At 43.2% G+C, this 13737-nt stretch overlaps 1 pseudogene; it reads left to right on the forward strand.

Moving 5' to 3' along the window:
* Positions 1-11721: 11721 nt before the first annotated feature.
* Positions 11722-13086, forward strand: LOC103736400 (annotated as a pseudogene).
* Positions 13087-13737: the final 651 nt, after the last annotated feature.

Raw genomic sequence — 13737 nt, forward strand, 5'->3', positions numbered from 1 at the left:
GCCCCATAAACCAGGCTTCTCCCACATACTGATTTCTGGGAAACAGAATGAGAACAAGGTACCCAGCACCAGGGATCCTCAGATGGAGAAGGGACAGGGTCCTGCATTGAGGATCCTCCAGTTCCATGGGGAGACACAGTTCCACCTTTCTGGAGCCTCCAGAATGAAAGCTATAGACCTCCTCTCTTCAAAAAGGAAATGTGACTTGATGGAGGAGCTGTGGCCTCTGGGGCATCATGTTTGTCCCCTCACCTATGCAAATCAGGCAGTGATGACAGTGACAGACCTGGGAACAGGTTCATCTCTATGATGGATAGAGACTCAACCCTGCTGATGACAGGCTCTTGTGGGACATTCCCAAAGCCTGGCTCCAGGGCCACACCCCCTTTCTCCCTCCCTTCCATGATGCTTGCACATTGGAATGAATCTGGGCCCTGGGCCTATGTCTAACGAAGGAATGTTGGCCCCTTTGTCACATCTCCCTTCCCTCTGAACCTATTTGTGTTCGTTTTCCCACCATGAGTGACCCTCCCCCACTTACTGTTTCCCAAGCTAGCCCTGGAGACATCATGCCCGATGGTCCACTGGTGATCTTGTTTTTCATGAGACATTTTCAAAAAAGATGAAATATTCCTTTCCAGGAAAATGCCATTTAAAAAATTCAGCCCCAGACAGCGTGGCAACATTAGGAAAACAAAGGACTTGGCAGAAAGGTTTTCTGAATCCAGACTTTCTCTCTAAAATACCTTTCACAAATTGCCTGCAGTGGAACTGACTCCAGCGGTTGGTTCTGGAGTATGCAGGCAATTCCAGACAGCAACTGCTGGTTTCCACACTATTGCCTCTCCTTACCTGGGTCAATCTGGGATGACGTGATGGAGGAAAGAAAATGATAATGAAGAGATGCTCAGTGCTTAATGGTGTCTGTAAAGACATGTCCTAACTCTGGCCACTTAACTCTGGCCCTCGCAGTCCTAGGTGTCTTAGTTCTGTTTTAGTTTCCCAGGCTTAAGCCAGGAGCCCCTCAAGAGGTCCCTAGAACAAGCATCTATTGCTGAAGGATAATAAAACTTCTATCTCCCTTTGGAAGGGACTCCTCAGCTACTCTCTAGTCACCACTATATAGCTGGTGGCCAATAGGTCACACTGGCCTTAGAAGGGAGCTGGTCTTTTCTTATTCAAGTAATAGGAAGGCAAGATTTCCCCCTGGAGCATGCAGGGAAGTTACTCTGTATGAGTCAGGTACAATCTTGTGGATATTAGGCATAATAATTGTAATGGCCATTGCTTATTAACTGCTCACCATGGGCCCATGTTAACTCCATTTAACTAAACTACTCCTTACATTTGGTTCACTTCATTTAGTGCCCATAAAAATTGTTATATCCCACAGTGTGTCTCATGCTCCTCTAATTCATATGACAAAAGCAACTTAAGGGAGAAAGTGGTTCATTCTGGCTCCCAGTTCAAGGGTGCAGTCCATCATAGTGGGTAAATCAAGAGGTCAGGAACCTGAAGCAGCAAGTCACATCATATGCACAATCAGGAAGCAAAGAGCAATGAATTCATGCTGCCTTTCTCCATTTAACAGTCCAGGACCCTGCCAGGGAAGGTGCCATCCACAGAGGGCAGATCCTCCCACCTCAGTTAACATAATCAAGATAATCCCATTTACACATGCCCAGAGGTGAGTCTGAATTCTGACCAGTCGGCAATTACATCACAAGTCCTGAGACTGCATTTGAAGGCAGGTAGTTTAGTTAAAATGAGGCCCTAAATGTGAGCACAGAGAGAAAGTGACCCTCTGAAGGTTACTCTGCCAGCACCTTGTCTTCAGACCACCTGTGCTAGATAATTTCAGTTGTCAACTTGACACTCCTGGGTAGAGAGAACCTCAATTGGGGAGTTTCCTCTCTGGATGGGCCTGTGGCCATGTCTATGGGATGTTTTCTTGATTGTTGAGTGATGTGGAAGGCCTAGCCCACTATGGAACATGCCACCCCTGGGCAGGTGGTCCTGTGTTGTATAAGAATGCAGGTTGAGCACAGGCCAGGGAAAAAAGCCAGTAAGCAGAGTTCCTCCATGGTCTGTGCTTCAACTCTTACTTCCAGGTTTCAGTCCTGTGTTCCTGCCCTGACTTCCCTCAGTGATGAACTGTGACCTGGGAGATGTAAGATAAAATAAACCCTTTCCTCCTCAAGTTGCTTTTGGTTAGTGTTTTTATTACACCAATAGAAAGTAACTAAGATAGAAGTTGGTACCAGGAGTGGGGTATTACTGTGAGACAGCTCTGACCATGTTGTTTTGGAAGGATTGTGGAACTTTGGGCCGGAAAAAACAATGAATGCACAGAGCTTAGTGAGCTGTTGCTATGGTGCTTGGGTACTGAAAAGGGTGTAGACAATGGAGGCCTGGATTTAAAGCTTCAAAGGAAAGTAAAGACTCCATCAGGAATGTTTATGTGGAACTAAGAATTTTTGGAAGTGAAATCTTTGGTGCTTTACTGGGACAATTGATGCTGGTCAGCTAGGGCTGAAAATTAGCTGTGAATAACAAGAGAATGGCATCAATGAGGTAAAATCTTTTGGGGAGTATTTCCTTAGGGTTAGCACATAGAAGCTGTGTCCAGAGGGCACCCAAGGGTCTATCTCAAACTGGAAGCAGGACTTGGTAATATGTAAGAGTTTCCTACATGGTATTGAATTTGAGGGCATGAAAGGGTCATGGAAAGAATATGAGGCTTGGCATCATGTGAGGCCAGAAGAGGCCCTTGATGAAGTTGCAGCCTCTGTTGCAATGGAGATCCCAGCATATTGGAGATGCCAGGACCATGAGATGACCACCAAGGGTAGCAGCAAGTGTTGAGTGGAGCAGGACTGAGACTACAAGACAAGCTGTGTACACTGTGGATGGCAGAACCAGAGAAGTAGAGCTGCCCAAGCCCTTTGGAACCCAGAAGATCATGAGTAAATCAATCCAGGCTTGAGATACTTTGCTAAAATTTGGTTTTGCTTATATGTGCCTGATTTTTTCTTTTTGAAATAAGACAGTATTTAACTTGTTTGGGATTTTACAGAAGCCCATAATCAAGACACTTTTTAAAAAGACTTTGAACTTTTAAAGTGTTTGAATTTTTGAAGACTGAGGAGCTTTCAAAGTCATAATGTTTTATGTTGTAATATTAATATTAACATGAGCGCTTCAGGATAAGAAATGAAAAGATTATGGTTTAATAGTAATGTGTTTGTGTGTCAAGTTGACCAGGGGTTAATTGTGCTGGATAGCTTTAGTTGTCAACTTGACATACCTGGGTAGACAGGAATCTCAGTGGAGGAGTTTCCTCCATTATATTGGCCTGTGGCCATATCTGCGGGGCATTTTCTTGATTGTTGAGTGATGAGGGAGGGCCCAGCCCACCCAGCCCACTATGCAAGGTGCTACCCCTGGACAGGTGGTCCTGTGTTGTATCAGAATGCAGGCTGAGCACAGGCCAAAGAAGCAAGCCAGTAAGCAACGTTCCTCCATGATCTGTACTTCAGGTCCTGCCTCCAGCTTCCAGCCCTGAGTTCCTACCCTGACTTCCCTCAGTGATGAACTGTGACCTGGGAGATATAAGATAAAATAAACCTTTTCTTCCCCAAGTTCGTTTTGGTCAGTGTTTTTATCACAGCAATAGGAAAGAAACTAGGACACCTCCAGCCTCCAGAATAAATAAATGTCTGTTGTTTGAATGACCAGTCTGTGGCATTTTGTTATGGCAACCCTAGCAAGCTAATATAACACCTATAATCAATATGGTTATTACTACCATCTCACAGAGGAAAGAACAGTCTAAACAGGCTATGGAACTTGCTAGCAGAGCTCAGATTTGAGACTCTGGTATCTGAGTTGAGAGCATGAGAGTTAGAACTGTGTCCAATGCCTTATCCCCATGCTGTGTTATATGTGTGCATGTCCCGTTTACTTGCTTCAGTGTAACAAAATGCCTCATAACTTTATGGCTTAAAATGCAGCATTAATATTGCTCATGTCATTGGTCAGGCAAAGCTTGTTGGGAACAGATTTTCCCTGATGCACTTGTCATCTGAAACAGATTGAAGGTTGGACCAGGTCACCTGAAGCCTTGTTCATTAGTCTGGCAATTGACACTGGTTGTTGACTGAGATCCTGTTGGTCCAAAACTCCATGGAGCCTATAACATCCTCCTGACATGTGGCTTTTTCCTAGAACAAGAGAGACTGAGCCAGGCAGAACCTGTCTCACCTTCCCCAACTAGCCTTGGCAGACACAGAGCATCACTCCCACCACATTCTCTTCCTGAGAAGCAAGTCACTGAGGCTGTTCCACGTTCAAGGGGAGACTTTTCAACGCTGTCTTCTGATGGTAAGAATGTCAGAGAATTTTCTAAAGAGTTTCAAAGCCACCACTGTACCTGTGTCATGGACATGGTTATGCATGTTTATTAGCCACACTATATCATTGAAGGACTTCAAAGAGGAAGTCAAAACCCTGTACAGCTTACAGGGATGGGATTCCAAGATCTATCTACTTATCCACTCCAGTTTAGCCACCCCGATCTGTGTGAGACTTGGGTCCTTAACTCTTCCAGTCTCTAAGACAAGGGCTGCTCTCAATCGGGGGAGTGTCAGAATGTTTCTTGTCAGACACTTTATTTGGCTTTCAGAGCCACTATCTTAGAAAAGCAACAGTCCGTCAGCACCAAGTGTCCCTACTGGTGCATCTTGTTTAACTCTCTTAGCTCTCATTTCTACCCTATAAGAAAATAATATTATCTCTGTTGTCCTAGTTTGGTTTTTGTTGCTATAATAAAGCTCTGACCAAAACCAACTTGAGGAAAAAAAGGTTAAATTGGATTACACTGCCAATGTCATAGTCCATAACTGATGGAAATCAGGGCAGAAACTCGAGGCAGGAGCTGAAGCAGAGATCACTAAGGAACACTACTTTGTGGTTTGCTTCCCCTGGCTAGCTCAGCTACTTTTTTACTATAGCCCAGGCCCACCAGCCTAGGAATGGCACTGCCCACAGTGGACTGGACCCTCCTCCAATTAGTAATTGGACTGGACCCTCCTATATCAATTAGCAATTAAGAAAATGCCTCTGGCATGGCCATAGGCAATTCTAATGGAGGAAATTCCTCAGTTGAGGCTCCCTCTTCTGAGGTGATCCTAGTTTGTGTCAAGTTGACAAGAGCACATCTGTTTTATGAATAAACTGAAGCTCACAGTAGGTGTGTAACTTCCCCAGAAGTTAGTAAGAGACAGAGACAGAACCACAAGCTGTGCTCTGGCCAGTTCTCTTTGCTCTAAGATCTGCTATCCTGCCCTTGTAACCCTGTCTAGCATCTGCAGCTTGAAACACTATCCAGCATCTGTGATCTGCTCCCTGCTGGACATCTGATGGCTTCCAAGTTGTCCATTTCTCTGCTCATCTGGCCTTTTGGAGGCTCTTCTCCCTCTCCCATTATGTACTACTCTCTGGACTTCAGTGGGGGACAGTCACCATGCTATGTCCATCGTCCCAGTCTATCCATATCTTAGCCCTTTGTGTATACCCAGCGCATCTTGGGCAATTCACAGTTCCCTAGCATGGTTAGACAGCATGACCAAGCATCACAAATGAAAAGAAGAGACCCTGGAGTCAGACCAATCTACTTCCAAATCCCAGCTCCATTTATTACTTGTATGTAAAAATAACAAAGCACATGTTGCCTCATTGCAAGAATTCTCAGTGAGTTAATACACGTACAGGGCTTGGCACAGTGCCTAGCACACAGTAAATTCTTAATAAATATTAGTTATCTTTGCTGTTGTTATTATCAATAATATTTGTAAAAGATCCACTAGAGAATCTAGCATATGGTAGGCATTCAAAAAATGATAGCTGTTAATCTCATTGTTTAAGTCCTGGAAAAGCTACAGGAATTCAGAGAAGGGCCAGATAACAAGGTAGTGAAGACAGAAAACAGGCTGCCCAAGCAACTGTGCAGATCTGCAGATCTTAGGCTAATCCTAGAGCTTGGGTATGACTGGCCTTGATTAAGTGGAAATGCCTCCCAACAGAAATCTCCTCCTCATCTGGCTCAATGAGGAGATGACAAGAGCTTCCTGAGCCTGGGAGCCCCTGGGAAAAGGAATTTCAAGAAAGAAAATCAGAAACACCCTCTGTCTGCTCCTGCCCAGCACCTTCTGCTGTGGCAACACCAGTCTACTAGTCAACATATTGTGCCCTGATCATCCAGTTGTCCTTTGGGTCTATGGTTTCACAGACTCGCTTCAAGGATGTAAATTTGTAGAAGGTGAATGAAGTGGTCAGAAACAGTCTGGGCCTTCCAGTCTCAAAACCAGCCCAGGTCAAGCTGTTAAAAAAATAGTGAGCAGAAGAGCTGGGGATATAGTTCAGTGACAGAGTGCTGGTCTAACCTGAGCAAGGTCCTGAGTTCTATCCCCAGCACTACAAGAAAAAAATAACAACAGTCCTTGGCACGTGGCTCAAAATATGAGGACTTGAGTTTGATCTCCAGCACCCATATAAAAAGCCAGGCACAGCAGCAGGTGTCTGTAATCCCAGTGCTGAGAGGTGGAGATAAGGGGATTCCAGGGACTCACTGGCCAGCCAGTTGGGCCAGTTGCTGAACTCTAGGTTCAGTGAGAGAGTCTGTCCCAAAAAATAAGGTAGACAGTTATAGAGGAAGATACCCAAAGTCAACCTCTGGCCTACACACACTCACACACACACACACACACACACACACACACACACACACACAAGGGCGTGCATACATGCACATACACATATACCACATACACAAAGTAACAACAAACAGCAAACAAGTAGATAGCAGCTACCAGATTTGTAAGAGAACAGCCATTGGCCTACACACACACACACACACACACACACACACACACACAAAGGAACATTTCGGAGCTGAGTTGCTGGTGTATTCCACTTCCATCTTATCTTCCTGCTGTTCCTTTCCCCAGACCCTCCCAGTCAGATCCGCCAATGCTCACAGCTCCTGGGTGAGTGCTACCCAAGCTGAGGAAGGTACAATGTCTGAGCACACAGAGATATGTCACCAGCTCAGTCACTTGACTCTGTGTTCCTCCTGATTTTCCTTCAAGCCAGATGTTCAATGAGGTGATAGGTATTGCCCCCAGACCACTCTCATTTCCCTATTCCAATCATACATGGACCTGGTCCCCCCTGGAATGACCCCTAAGAACCCACATTGTTGCTAGGGTTGCCTGGAAGTCAGAGCTCTCCCCTCCAGGCGCCAGCCTGGGCCTACTCTGGTACAATCAGCCTCCTCTGCCTGGGCTCCTATTCATCCACTTTGCCTAGAATTCAGCTTTCCTCTGAATTAGTTATTGCTTTGGAAATACTATGTAGTACACGATCCCAAATCTTGGTGGCTTACAAAAACATCAGCAGGATATGGTCGCACATACCTGTGATCCCAACACTCAAGAGGTTAAGACAGGAAGAGTTCCATGAGTTTGAGGGCAGACTCAGACACAGAGTGATTTCAAGGCCAGCTTGAGTTACAAAATAAGAACCCATCTCAAAAAAACAAAACAACAAAAAAAAATAAATATTTCTTTTTTACACTACAATAAAGGCTAGCTTGAGGGGCTCTGACTCAAAGGGTCTAAAGCTACCTGGGGCAGATTCTTACACTGTGGATAGAACCCCCCCTCTTGCCCAAAAGGGCCAGCAGAAACATTCCATGACTCTCAAGCTTTCTGCTCAGAATTGGCCCACTTTCGAGTCTATCCAAAGCAAGTCAAGTGGTCAAGCCCACAGTTGAAGAGATGAGAATATTTGCTACACTTATTCCAGTAGGGTGTATGCCAAGTCATGTAGCACAGAGCAGTGGGCATATAATTCTCTTACACAGAGAAAGTGAAACTAATACAGTCTCCATCATTTCTTAAACCCTGAGTCCTGCTCTGAGCTCACCTGGAAACCCGTCTTCTGTCTGCCTGCTAGGTTTTCCTATTCCTTCTCCCATTGCTTAAGAGCTCTCATATGGAGACCCCTGTCTACTTAGCAGCCAGCCCTTGCTCTCATTAACACCATTTGCTGTGCTTGGCCTTCCCAACTGCTCCTCCTCAGTTCTTAGGAAGCTTATCAGCCTAATTATCTCCTAATTTATCTTGCTAGTATTTACTGACCCCAGGATGGGCCAGAACCAAGAACTGAACATTGAGAGCCAAGGGGCTTCCCCTTGTTCTCTCACGACATGGCTCCCTCTTGGCATACCTGTTGCATCTTTCTCTCTAGACAAGAGTTTTCTCTGCTCATCTACTGACAGGATAGAACAGGTCTTAAACCATCACCTACCTGAAGAATGTTCTACTGTTCTAAAATCCCAGAGAAGGACACCAGTCAACTATGACTGGGGTCATGAAGCAGGACCCTCGCTGCCCATCACTCAAGCTAGATGAGGTGTTAGCTTCCAGACACCCAGAACAGCATACACAGCAGAGGCTCCAACTGGAGTCCTGCAGGCTGCCTCTGGCCAGGCTTGTGATTTGTTTGGCTCCCAGTGCTGTTAGTCTTTCATTTTTTAATATTTGAGTTGCTGACAAAATTTAGAAATTGAACCGTTAGTATATGACCCCACATATTTCTTTCCTTAAAAGGTAGACGCTCTCGGCCTGAAGGGAGTGTGAGGCCTGAGAGTCCTGCTACTGTTCTGATCCTTGAACCAGCTGCAGAATATTTCTGTGTTCTTTTCCTGAACTCATCACACCAGTATGCATACTTTTCAGTGTGTATAGCACAGCTTTTGTAAGTTTAAAAAAAAAAATTAGAAGCTCTGGACTGGAATCACATTTCAGCAAGGGGTAAAGTTTTCCATATTGTCAACCACTTTTCTGTTCTTCATTCTCTTCCACTCCAAGCCTCGGAGCCAAGAGTCAATGGTCATCAGCTTCGACTAGGTTTTTCTTATAATAGAGTCAAGAAGAAGATAATATCGATATATACATATACATGTAAGTACATACATATAGCCATATTACCTTTTTGGGGGGAAGAAGGATCTTTTTGAGACAGGGTCTCCCTGTAGCCCCAGTTGGCCTGGAACTCACTATGTAGACCAGGATAACCTCAGTCTCACAGATATCCACCTGCCTCTGCTTCCTGAGTACTGGGATCAAAGGCATGCACTACCACGTCCAGCTCCCATACTATCTTTCGACGATAAAGGCATAAGCCAGGCGTGGTGACTCATGCCTTTAATCCAGCACTCAGGAGGCAGAGACAGGTGAATCTCTGAGTTCAAGGCCAGTCTGGTCTACAAATTGAGTTCCAGGCCAACTGGGGCTGCAGAGAGACCCTGAATCAAAAATATCAAAAAAAAAAAAAGATTAAAAAAAAAAGATATAGGCATAAAAGATTAATATGTGTGTTTGTGTGTGTGTGTGTGTGTATCTCCAGTCCACTTATGTAATCAAAAGGGAAGAGATTATCAAAAAAGACTGCATATTGGAGAGGAAATAGAAAATAGCCTCTTTTTATGATTTCAAAGCATTCTTCCAAGTTTGACATGTAAATAAAATGAGTCAGTAATCAAAAAAACAAAATCCAGTCAAAGAAGCCATAGCTGGTAGACAGAAAGTTGATGATGTAAAATAAGGGACAAGAGGTTCAGCATGTTTTTATTCAGTATTCATAAGACAAGTTGGTGTCGCTGTGAAATGAAGACCAGGGAAGGGGAGAATGCTACAGCCTTTTAGGCATGTGAGTTTATAGAAGAGTGCCCACTAAGGACAGGAATTCATGCCTTGAAAAAACAAGTTTGCAGATGGAAAACTAAATAGAAATGCTGTTGTTCCACAAGATGACCACACGACTGAGAACTTACAAAACAGGTTGTGTAAAAAAATTAAATCATTTGTGGCATTTCCTAGCGAAGCTTATGAAAGCCCAGTTTAAATAATACCACCCAGTCTGCTAGATTTATTTATGGTTCCAAAGAGACTTGGCGTGATTGGAGAACTTTGGGGCATGGTGTCCATCACAGGCACAATTTCAGGAAATGGCTCAGCTTTGCGTACTGGGAAGTCTTGAAACATTTAAAGGAGACAGGTCAAAATTAGTAAATTCAGCTAAGAACTAGAGCTCCTGAGCTGGTCAGCATTAACACTGACCTTGTCATGAAACTTAAGTCCAAGGTGGCAGAATTTGCACAATTGCAGAAAGTAAATAATTCAGCAAGAAGTTGTACTAAAAACATAGTACACATACCATGGGCCTCTGAAGCCATCCCACTACAGAAAGGATGGGGAGGCCAAAGCCTGCTTGACGAACTAGATACAAAGTAACACTCGACTCTTCTGACAGATGGAGAGTAGATGATGCTGGTATCACTTATTTGAGAGGTGTAAGAACAGCTGAAACTTACTAACATGTTCTCATCACACAACAAAAACCCCCTAACTCGCCAACAAAAATTGGATCAAAGTATTGACAATCTATCCAGTAAATACTATTGCCATCTAACTCCTTGGACACTTCTCTGTAAAAATCTTCACACATATGTAAATAGGCTATTCAATTTGTTTATTTTTGGTAAGATTGTATTGTAGGAAAACTCACTTGGTAAAGAATAATCTGACCCATTTCCCTAGGATGGAATGAAAGATAGGTTTCCAAAAAAGATTCTAACTTTACAAAAATTACCTTTTTCAAGAAATAGTATGCCATACATGCAACTTTTAAAACTCAACTCTCTTGATTAACCTTGTGTCAGAAGTGGAATTTTTTGAGCCACAATTCAGTTCTAAAAACTAAATTTTGCAACATTAGAATGCCAGAATTCTACAAATATCTCAGGACTGGTTACCCTAAATATAAAAACTATCATACAAAGATTCTATCCATGTTCAGCCATGAACAGCTGTTTTCCATTATGAAACTAAACAAAGTTATTGCTCTCAGTTAAAAGACTCAAGGTTGAATTCTATACAGCACATCACAACATGAAATGCAAGGCTCGACACTGACATGTTGGGGCAGAAGAAAGGTGTCACATTTCTGGTTCTAAAGCAAAGAAGTAACGAGATCCAAAAGAAAAAATTAATAATTACATATTTCTGTTTTTTCAAATGTTATGTTGTTCAATTTCAAATTTAATATGTAATCTCCAATATCATACATGTTTATATTGTGCATTCTTATACTGCGGTCAAGTAAAAATGAAAGAAAGTTTGATTACATTTCTGGCAGTTGATTTTTCTTACAGTGGGTCGACACTCATTTTTGTTGCCTTTCTGAATTTTTTAAGAGTCTGAATTTGCAGCCTCTGGTGGACATTCTGCACACACTGAATGTTATTTTCTTTTATCTTTTTTTAAGACCCTAGGATTAGAGTTGTGCTCCACCAAGCCCAGTTTATGTAGTGCTAGGGACTGAATCCAGAGCACATGCAAGGCAAACATCCTACCAACTGAACAACATCCTCAGGCCCTTTTTTCTGAAAAAAAAGAATAGAAAAGAAATCCATTGAAAACAATACACGCTCACTTAACAATGAACGCATAAAACCCAGGACAGAAAAAGACTGTAGCTTACCATTTGACAGTACTTAACAAAAAAAAAGAATTCACCCCACTGCTTCCAGAAGCAGGAGAGGGGTCCACACTGCCTGTCACCCACATCCAGCAGCCTCACCACCAGCAAGGGAAGATGTTTGACTGCACCAAGCTTACCTGCACCCACACTGTGATCCCAGCTGAATCCACAGTTTCATAGAGACCAATTTCTGCATCAGTATTATCTAGAACGGAGTCTAGGACTGGAGAGGGCTCTACAGTATTTAATGGGGCCAAAAATGGTGTGTGTCAGCTGATCCAAAGGGAGTTTCAGACGTGCAATCAGCAGAGATATTGATACTGCTGCCAAATTGATTAGTGTAGGTGCTGCAACAGTAGGAGGTGCTGGTACTGGAACAGTCCTTTGCCGTCTGGTTATGCCAGAAACCCTTCACGGAAACAGCAGCTGTTCTCATACGCTATCCCAGCATTTGCCTTTTCTGAAGCTATGGGTGGGTCTCTTTTGTTTGATGGTTGCTTTCTTTTTTATTATTATTATTTTTTTATTTTATGTGTATGAGTATAATACCTACATGTAGGCAGGTGCACCCTTGTGCAATGCCCACAATGTCAGAAGAGGGCTTTGGATCCCCTGGAACTGGACTTACAGACGGGTGTTAGCTGCCATATGAGTGCTGGGAATCGAACCTGGGTCCTCTGCGAGAGCAGCCATTGCTCTTAACTGTTTAGCCACCTCTCCAATCCCAATGGTTGTTTTCTTGATCTTGTTTGCCATGTAACAGAAATTACTGCCTGAAATGTTGGCATTCATAGTAATTACAGATTAATTCTGTGTGTCTTACTGTGACTCCAATAACTGTAGTGTTTGTATCATGGAAATGTACATTATTTCCAAAGTCATTTTATTAAAGGTGAACATTAAAGCCGGGCATGGTGGTGCATGACTTTAATCCCAGCACTTGGGAAGCAGAGGCAGGTGGATCTCTGTGAGTTCAAGGCCAGCCTAGTCTACTTGGTGAGTTCCAGGCCAGCTGGGCTACAGGGAGACCCTGTCTTAAAAAGACTGAAAAAAAATAGAGAGAGAAAGAATGAAAGAAGAAAGAAAAGAAGAAAGAAAGAAGAAAGAAAGAAAGAAAGAAAGAAAGAAAGAAAGAAAGAAAGAAAGAAAGAAAGACTTAGCCATGTATGGTGGCCCACACAGCTTTAGTCCCAGCACTCAGGAGGCAGAGGCAAGCAAATCTGCATGAGTTCAAGGCCAGTCTAGTGTCCATAGCAAATCCAGGCTAGCTGGGCTATAGGGAGACCCTGTCTTAAAAAGACATAAATAAGTAAATCAATAGACTTAGTCTCCAATTTATGATAGTTCAACTTAAGATTTTTTTCACTTTCCAATGATGCAAAAGCAATATGCCCTTTGTAGGGACTGTATTTAAAGTTTTGAATTTTGATATTTTTCTAGATTGGCAACATGTGGTACCATACTCTCAGACAATGCTAAGCCACAGTCAGCTATGCAATCACACGGAAAAGCAACCCAAACTCTCCTTTGGACTGTGCTACTTACTAGGAGGCCCAGCAGGGTAGGCATACTCAACACATTTTCCACTTATAATACACTCTCATTTCAAGTACCAGAGCATCTGTATGCATAATAGATTTTTAATTACAATGGAATCCCACAGAGATTTCTCATAAAAGTGTTCTACAAGAATTAATGTTAGTTTTAACCCACTGTGGTGGCACCTGCTTGAAAGCTAGCACTCAGGAAGTGGCATTAGGAAGATTGTGAGTTCGTGGCTAGCTTAGGCTGCATAGTGAGTTCAGGCTAGCCTGGATTACACAACTAAACCCTGTAGAAGAAAGGAAGGGAGGGGTGAGGGGAGGAGGGACGCAAAGAAACAAAGAGAGAAATATTGATGGTTACATGTTATTGTGATATAACTAGTCTAGCTTGTTTACTATTGCTGCATATTTAGGCTTTTGTTTGTAGTTTTCGATTATTGACCTTGATAACAGCCCTGGCTCCATCTTTTCCTGACCCATAGCCAAGTTATTACCTTTGGTGTCATAAATCCAGTGCCTGAGTTTCCACTTGGCGCTTCTAATAAAGACTGGACTGGACTTCTGTTACACTTCACTAATCCTCTGA

The sequence above is a fragment of the Nannospalax galili genome, unplaced genomic scaffold (assembly GCF_000622305.1).
Source record: "Nannospalax galili isolate Female #2095 unplaced genomic scaffold, S.galili_v1.0 scaffold257, whole genome shotgun sequence".
NCBI classification, from domain to species: Eukaryota; Metazoa; Chordata; class Mammalia; order Rodentia; family Spalacidae; genus Nannospalax; species Nannospalax galili.